Raw genomic sequence first — 7,504 nt, 5'->3', positions numbered from 1 at the left:
AATGCAGAATTTTCTTCCTCCTTCTTCAGGATACCTTCTCAGGCACGTGAGCATTGGTTGCTTACATCTTGTGTCTCCCTTCTGTAGACCAAAGTGTTCTCCTAGCCTCACCCCAGGAATGACAATCAAAGGATTACAGGTCACTAGACTACCCTTGATCCCTTTCTGCTTCAGCTGGCAGAGGTTGGACTGGTGACTTCACTGACCTTCCCTGGCCTTGTGTCAGAGGGAGAGCTTACAGAGCTTACAGGAAAGCCATTGTATGAATTTCAAGTTTTATTATATTTTTCATTTCCAGAATTTTTCTGTGGTTATTATCACATCTGCCTGGTGTTTATACATGATAAAAAATTGTATACAATTTGTCTCATTGAGAGAGAATTTGTGTTTGGTTCTTCCAGTTGTCCAAAGGCACCACTATCCAAAGGCTATCAAATTAAAATTTTCATGTGAGCTTTTTTTTCAGACAATGCAGGTGGGATAACTTTGGACTACCCTGCAGCATGAGAGCCCTTTAGTGGCAATGAATTATCAAGAGGGTTGTTATTTTCCCCCTCCACTCAGCCCCCAACTTAAGAAAGGCAAAGTTCTTGACTAGCCCATTTTGAAAGATACATTTATTCTTGCTTTACCAACACTGAGGGCATAAACCACTGGAGTTTCAGTTTCACAAGAGGGATTCTATCAGACTTTCCAGCAAGAGATCCCCAGCTTTAGCCCTTGTGTATCCTTCAGAGCAGAAGCCCAAGGTTTCTAGGCCTGAGCAGGTACCTTCAAAGCACAACTGGCTTTGGTACTTGGTTGCCTATGGGAATCCGGGATTCTACTTTGTTTTTGAGCCCTACAATCACCTATTACTATATTAGCTTGTATTTCATCTAAAACTGTAGTTTACCTTTTACAAAACGTCTTAGTTTTTTCATTAGGAGAGTTATGAAACATTTAAGACCATTTTGACACTCTTCAAAAATTATTAAAGGTCCAGGGTTCTACTGATTATGTGGATTGTATCTATTAATATTTACCATATTCCAAAGTAAATTTGAGAAATGTTAAGAATATGTATTTATTTCCATTTATGATATAATAAACATTATACATTGTCTTAAACTTTTACGGACAATAACTATATTTTAAAGAAAAATAGATGTGACAAGAGTGGCAATCCTTCACATTTTTCAAATCTCTTTAATGTCTAACAAGAGAAGATAATCTTACCTGCTTTTGCATTTTCATCTGTTATGATGTCAAACATTATATAACCTCTGGAAAACTCTACTTCACACTTAAGGGAAAAAAGTGTAAAAGAGACAGATACCATCTTAGTATTATTATGAAAAGAATTTTGGCCTTGTAGCCCTCTGATAGTATCTCAGGGTCTCCAGGGGTACCTAGAACACATTTTGGGAACCTGAAGTCTCAGGAACTTTTATTTAATTTTTAAAGCTCTGTATGTTATTCTGCTGAGCTATCTGGATGGGATCTATTGAGAAATCCTGAGCAGCTTCAACGCATTAGATATTTCAAAAGAGAGGGGTCACAAGTGGAAAACAGAAAGGCCCCAGGGCTCAACTTTACTTTCGACTTGCTTCACTATTTCATTTGGTATTGACATTTCTGATCTGTTTCTCCCTTCAATTTTATCCTCTTTTCCTGCCAGACCCTCAAAACTGCTTTGCTAGGCCCTTTGGAAAAGTAGAGTTTACTCTCCCAGATAGTCTGTATTGAAATTAAAAGGTCAAAATTCTGATTATTTAAGAGAAATAATAGTCTCAGAGCCATGCTAGTAAAAATGAAACTGCCTGTGTCCCAGTTTCAGAATTCTGATTTGTTTACATAAAAATTCAGCTTCATGCTGCACATAAATGATGAGTGAGTTTCTGACTTTTGTCAGCGAAAGTAATTTCTTTTATTTAGAAAGATGATTTTATAATTATCAAAGCCAACTTCAAGTCATGAAAGGTCTCTGAAGTCACTTTATCTTTTAAAAATATGGACAAATGGAATCTGAAAACACCAGTTTATTGGATATTTGTGTACAAGGAAAATTCTTGGCTGAAATTCTTACATTTAGTAGTCAGTCTTTTAAACAAACATGTACCATAGTTAAAACACATGGTTTTCTCACAGTAAGTCTTACTATTCAAAATTACAGTGTGTGATTATCTCAAAAAAAAAAAGATAAAGCCTTGATTTTTATGGTTGATTAAGTAGGTTATTGCAAATCACGTCAGCTTTGAGTTTGGCATGTCTCCCAGAATTCAGACTTCCCAGGCGAAGCTCAAAGTTTCTTTTTCCATAACAAAGATTTGAATCCATAAAATCCCTTGGGAATTCTTGTGTCCAAAACAGACATTTCCCAGGGTTTCATATGGTTTTCTGGAAAGCTCTTGACCCAACAAGTAGTTCCATATGGGGGCATCTAAGCTAATGAAACTTCATTTCCTGTGAATACATCTTACTTTAGATATTCTATTCAAGTCCTTCTTTCAGTAGGCATTAGTCTCTCCTTCTGTCCCATCCTGTGTCACATTGAAGGAAGCCACAGTTACCAACAGTGAATTAACAAAGAATGTTACCTATTATTATTATTATTATTATTTTTAGCAATCAATTTAGCAGGGCTTGTTATTGTATCCTTTGGGATTTATTAGGTGACTTTGTGTAGGTTTGTAATAGAGTCTGCACAGAGTGAGTGGCAATTAGGTTTCAACTATAGGCTCTGGTTAGTAGGATAGCAGGAATATTCTAAAAAATCAAGGTTTCTAGACAATGGAGGGCTCAACACAATAGTGATATTTTAAGTTTGAACACCTATATCTAATTTCAGGTTTGTCTGGGGGAAACAGTCTTCTTGCAGCAGTACTGTCAATGCTCCACCTAAATCCTCCTGAATCCCTTTCACTCGATCTTTGCACCCAGCCCCTAAGCTTCTGTGTGCTTTGGCTTCTAATGATTGGCACCTGTGACTCTTTGGCGACCTGTTCTCAAGCTCCTGGACCCAGTGTGCCCTAGACCAAAGAGCTACTCAACACACCTGGGAGTATGCCCTCATCGCACTCCCCAGGGTGGCTCACTGCCAGTGACCAGTGATGGGGATACAAGGTGGGAGTGGGTATAAAGTCTTGCCCCCTTGCAGGGTTCTCCTGCTGCATCAGGCAAAGGCTGGAACTTGCTTTAAATTCCACCACTGTGAAACTGGGAGGTTAGGGGAGGGGACTAACTCTTACCTTAAAGGCTTACTGTAAAAATGAGATGGCATAGCGTTTGTGGAAGTATTGGTAAATTGTAAAATGTCCTGACCCAAAATGACTTGTTCTGCCCATGGGGCAGGGATGTCATATATGTAGGGCTACCTGAAGCACTGAGTTGACAATGTAAGCCCCAATCTGGGCCTAGTGGATTTAAATAAAAGGCATGAGTAGTTAACACGCAGAGCAATTATTAGCTGCTTTTCCTGTAGGTCTAAAAGAAATTAAAATAAATAGTGCATGTTTACAGAAACTGGGTGGAAAGACATTTTTGAGATGCCTAAAGAAACTAACTGAAAACCTGTCGGGTTGAACAAAACTCACCTTGGAGCAGTGGGATTAACTTTGTGGCTTGCTGGACCTCATTTTGTGCTGGCGAAAGCCCTGATACTTTACAGAAGAATGCACATATGATAAAATTTGCATTGTATTTCAGGGGATCCAGATCCCCCCAAAATACAGTTCTTTAGTAAAGAAAACTTGCAGGACTCTGCAGCCTTTTTCATGCCCTGGACCCTTTCTCAAGGATGATGTTTCTAAACTCTGAAATCAAATTCAGAGAATACCAATGATGGTGCAATTCAGTTCTATCCACAGATCATGTTGACATCTGTAGACAGCAAGTCCAGAAGCCCCGCAATGAGAAAAGGGGGGGTTGAGAGCCTAACACCGTGATCTCCTTAGGAGAGCTGCCTCACTCTTGACGAGGCCCTGGGCCCAGCTTAGGAGGCCGCACTTGTGCCTTCCCATTCTGATCTGTGGCTGCAGCTGTGCACTGCCACGTTGGTGATGACTGGCACTGTGGAATAACTTTGAGGAAGCCTAGAGAGGCGCACATCAGAAGCGTTCAGGGCTGCCAGGGACTTGACCTGAGAAAGTTCAAATGATTATAATTGGGTTTACATCTTGAGTTTGAGCCAAAACAAAGTAAAATAGGTAATATTTAAAAATAAATTAACCCCTCAGTTGCTAAAAATTATTTAAATTAAAAGTTTTAAATTTTTAACATTAAAAATTTTCTAAAAACAAAAGTTTTGATTTTTTTAGAATGTATTATTTTAATATTTATTAAGAGAGTTTTTTAAATGATTCATGGCTATCAAAAGTTGGGATGTTGGGTGTTGCACAGGGCATTGAGCTTTTCCTGTTACGACAGGGTGGGTGGTGTGAACCCTGAAAGAAGGAACATACTACCGGGAGAGTCCCAAGACTTTGCTTTATTGAAGAAATCTCTGATATAGCATTGCATATTAGGGACCTGCTTTTTCTCATGCAAGTGAAATATAAAATGCCACAATCACTGGCCTTCCTGGCCAGCACAACAACAGCTTCTTGTTTCCAAATTGGTTGTTAAATGAAATGCCCATAACTGTCTCTCAATTGGTTTTCTTTATGTTTAGAAAATTTCCTTCTGTATCTTCACCAGCAATGTCTTTGAGTGTCAGGATCTTTCCAAAAATCATCTCATCTTTTCATTTCGTGTAACACATTTATGTAGTGCCTACTGCATGGTATGACTCTGTCCTTGCAGAGCTCATGTTCTAGGACCGCACATCAACATGTCAAAAAGTAAATGATAATGTAACATGGTAACTACTTTGACAAGTTACTAACAACATACTGTAAAGGTGCAGTATTACCCAGCACCTGATTTAGCTATGAAGATATGGGAAAGACTCACTGAGAAGGAGATATTTAAATTGGATGATAAAAGATGAATGAAGATTGACAGACGAAGAATGGGATGAGAAGTGTTCCAGGAACAGGGAATAGTGTGTATTACAGCCCAGAGAGTGAGGAGCTATGTTCAATTTGGGTGCATGAAGGTGAGTAGTGGAAATGAATCTAAAAAGGTCACTTATAGCCAGATTTTCAGCAGAATTTGCGTTTCAATTTGCAGCTATGAGAGAGGCAGCTGGGTCTTTTGAACAACCCTGTCTTCCATATGTAGGGAAGAAATTGGTGACAGACAGACTGTTGTGTTAGTTCCAAGTAACAGATGATGAGGCCTTGGACTCAGGCACTTGTAATAGGAAGATAAAGGAGATGCTGGAATTGAAAGGTATTTTCTGAGATAATTTGGTAGAATTTTGTGACCAATTTGATGTAGAAGGTGAAAAAGAGAGAAGAATTGAAGTGTCAAACATCATTTAAAATGCCTACAAGTACTTTCAGACTGTTTAATTGCCACCACCTACTCACTTACCAGGTGACTTCTGGGATAAATGGTCTTAAATATGATATAACTGTATGATTTTTCTTGGTACTTATCCTGCCTGGTGTTCTCTGAGCTCCCTGGATCTGTGTATGTGGTGGTGTCTGTCATTAATTTTGAAATGTTCTCAACCATTATTACTTGAAATATTTCTTCTATTCCATTTTCTGTTTCTTCTTCTTAAGGCATTTAAATTGTGTTTATCATATACTTTTGGTTTGTTTGTTTGTTAGAGACACAGTTTCACTCTGCCACCCAGGCTGGAGTGTGGTGACATGATCTTGGCTCACTGCAACCTCCACCTCCTGCATTCAAGTGATTCTCATGCCTGAGTAGCTAGCTAGGATTACAGACACGCATCACCACGCCTGGTTATATTTTGTATTTTTAGTAGAGATGGGGTTTCGCCATGTTGGCCAGGCTGGTCACAACTCCTGACTTCAAGTGATCCGCCCACTTCAATCTCCCAAAGTGCTGGGATTACAGGCATGAGCCACAGCACCCAGCCTATGATACACCTTTTGATACTGGCCACAGTTACTGGATATTTCATTCTTTTTTTTTTTTCCTCCATTCTTTTTTCTCTTTGCATTTCAGTTTGAGAAGTTTTATTGAAGTTCACTGATTCTTTTCTTGGCCATGTCCAGTCAACTGGTGAGTCATCTAAGGCATTCTTTATTTCTGTTATGGTATTTTTGAATTCTAGCATTTTCTTTTGCTTTTTTTCTTGGCATTTTTATCTCTCTGCTTACAATTTCCATCTGTTCTTGCATGTTACTTATTTTTTCCATGAGCACCTTTAACATATTAGTCATTGTTATTTTAAATTTTCTGTCCAAGAATTCCAACAGCTGTGTGACATCTGCATCTGGTTCTGATGATTTGTCTCTTCAGACACTGTGTGTGTGTGTGTGTGTGTGTGTGTGTGTGTGTGTGTGTGTATTCTTTCTTTCTTTTAGCACGTCTTTTCATTTCTTGCTGAAAAGTAAGCATGTTGTATTGGGTATGAAGAGCTGAAATAAATAAGCCTTTCATGTGAGGATTTATGTTAATCTATGCTTAATGTTTATTGTAGCTATAGGTACCACATGTGTCAAATTCCACTAGAATTTGGGTTTTTGTCTCTTCTCCTCACTTCGGGCTTCTCTAAGTCCTCCTCCTCAGAGAGATTCTGCATCTTGCAGCTCATTCAGCTGAAATCAACTGTCTTTATATTGGCCTATTGGCATGGTAGTAAGGAGTAGGGCAAAGAGAGCATTCTATAGTTTTCTGATTAAGTCTCAGTCTTTTGAGGGTCTGGGGCTCTGGTCTGTGACTTTCCTAAGTGTTTCTGCAGTGGTTTAGCCTTTATATCCCCCATCCCCTTTCCTCCCTGATTGTAGTGTTCCCAATCTATTTCCTTGAAGTCCTGGAGTTGGAAGGAATCCTCTTTGTCCAGCTAAACTAAGGTTTCAGGATTGAGACTTTACAAAGACTCTTTACTTGGACAGTAGGCCTTTGTTATAGAGAAAAATTAAGTGGTTAATCTTCCTATCCTCTGCTAGAATCAAAGTTGGTATTTTAAGAAATTTCCTCACTGGGCACAGTGGCTCATGCCTGTAATCCCAGCACTTTAGGAGGTTGAGGTGGGCAGATCACCTGAGGTCAGGAGTTCAAGACCAGCCTGGCCAACATAGTGAAAACCCATCTCTACTAAAAATGCAAAAATTAGGCCGGGCGCGGTGGCTCAAGCCTGTAATCCCAGCACTTTGGGAGGCCGAGACGGGCGGATCACGAGGTCAGGAGATCGAGACCATCCTGGCTAACACAGTGAAACCCCGTCTCTACTAAAAAATACAAAAAAAATAGCCGGGCGAGGTGGCGGGCGCCTGTAGTCCCAGCTACTCTGGAGGCTGAGGCAGGAGAATGGCGTAAACCCGGGAGGCAGAGCTTGCAGTGAGCTGAGATCCGGCCACTGCACTCCAGCCTGGGCGACAGCGGGAGACTCCGTCTCAAAAAAAAAAAAAAAAAAAAAAAAAAAAAAAAAAAAAAAAAAGAG

This window comes from Theropithecus gelada, chromosome 8 (assembly GCF_003255815.1).
Source record: "Theropithecus gelada isolate Dixy chromosome 8, Tgel_1.0, whole genome shotgun sequence".
Classification (NCBI taxonomy): domain Eukaryota; kingdom Metazoa; phylum Chordata; class Mammalia; order Primates; family Cercopithecidae; genus Theropithecus; species Theropithecus gelada.
This window is presented reverse-complemented; position numbering follows the sequence as displayed.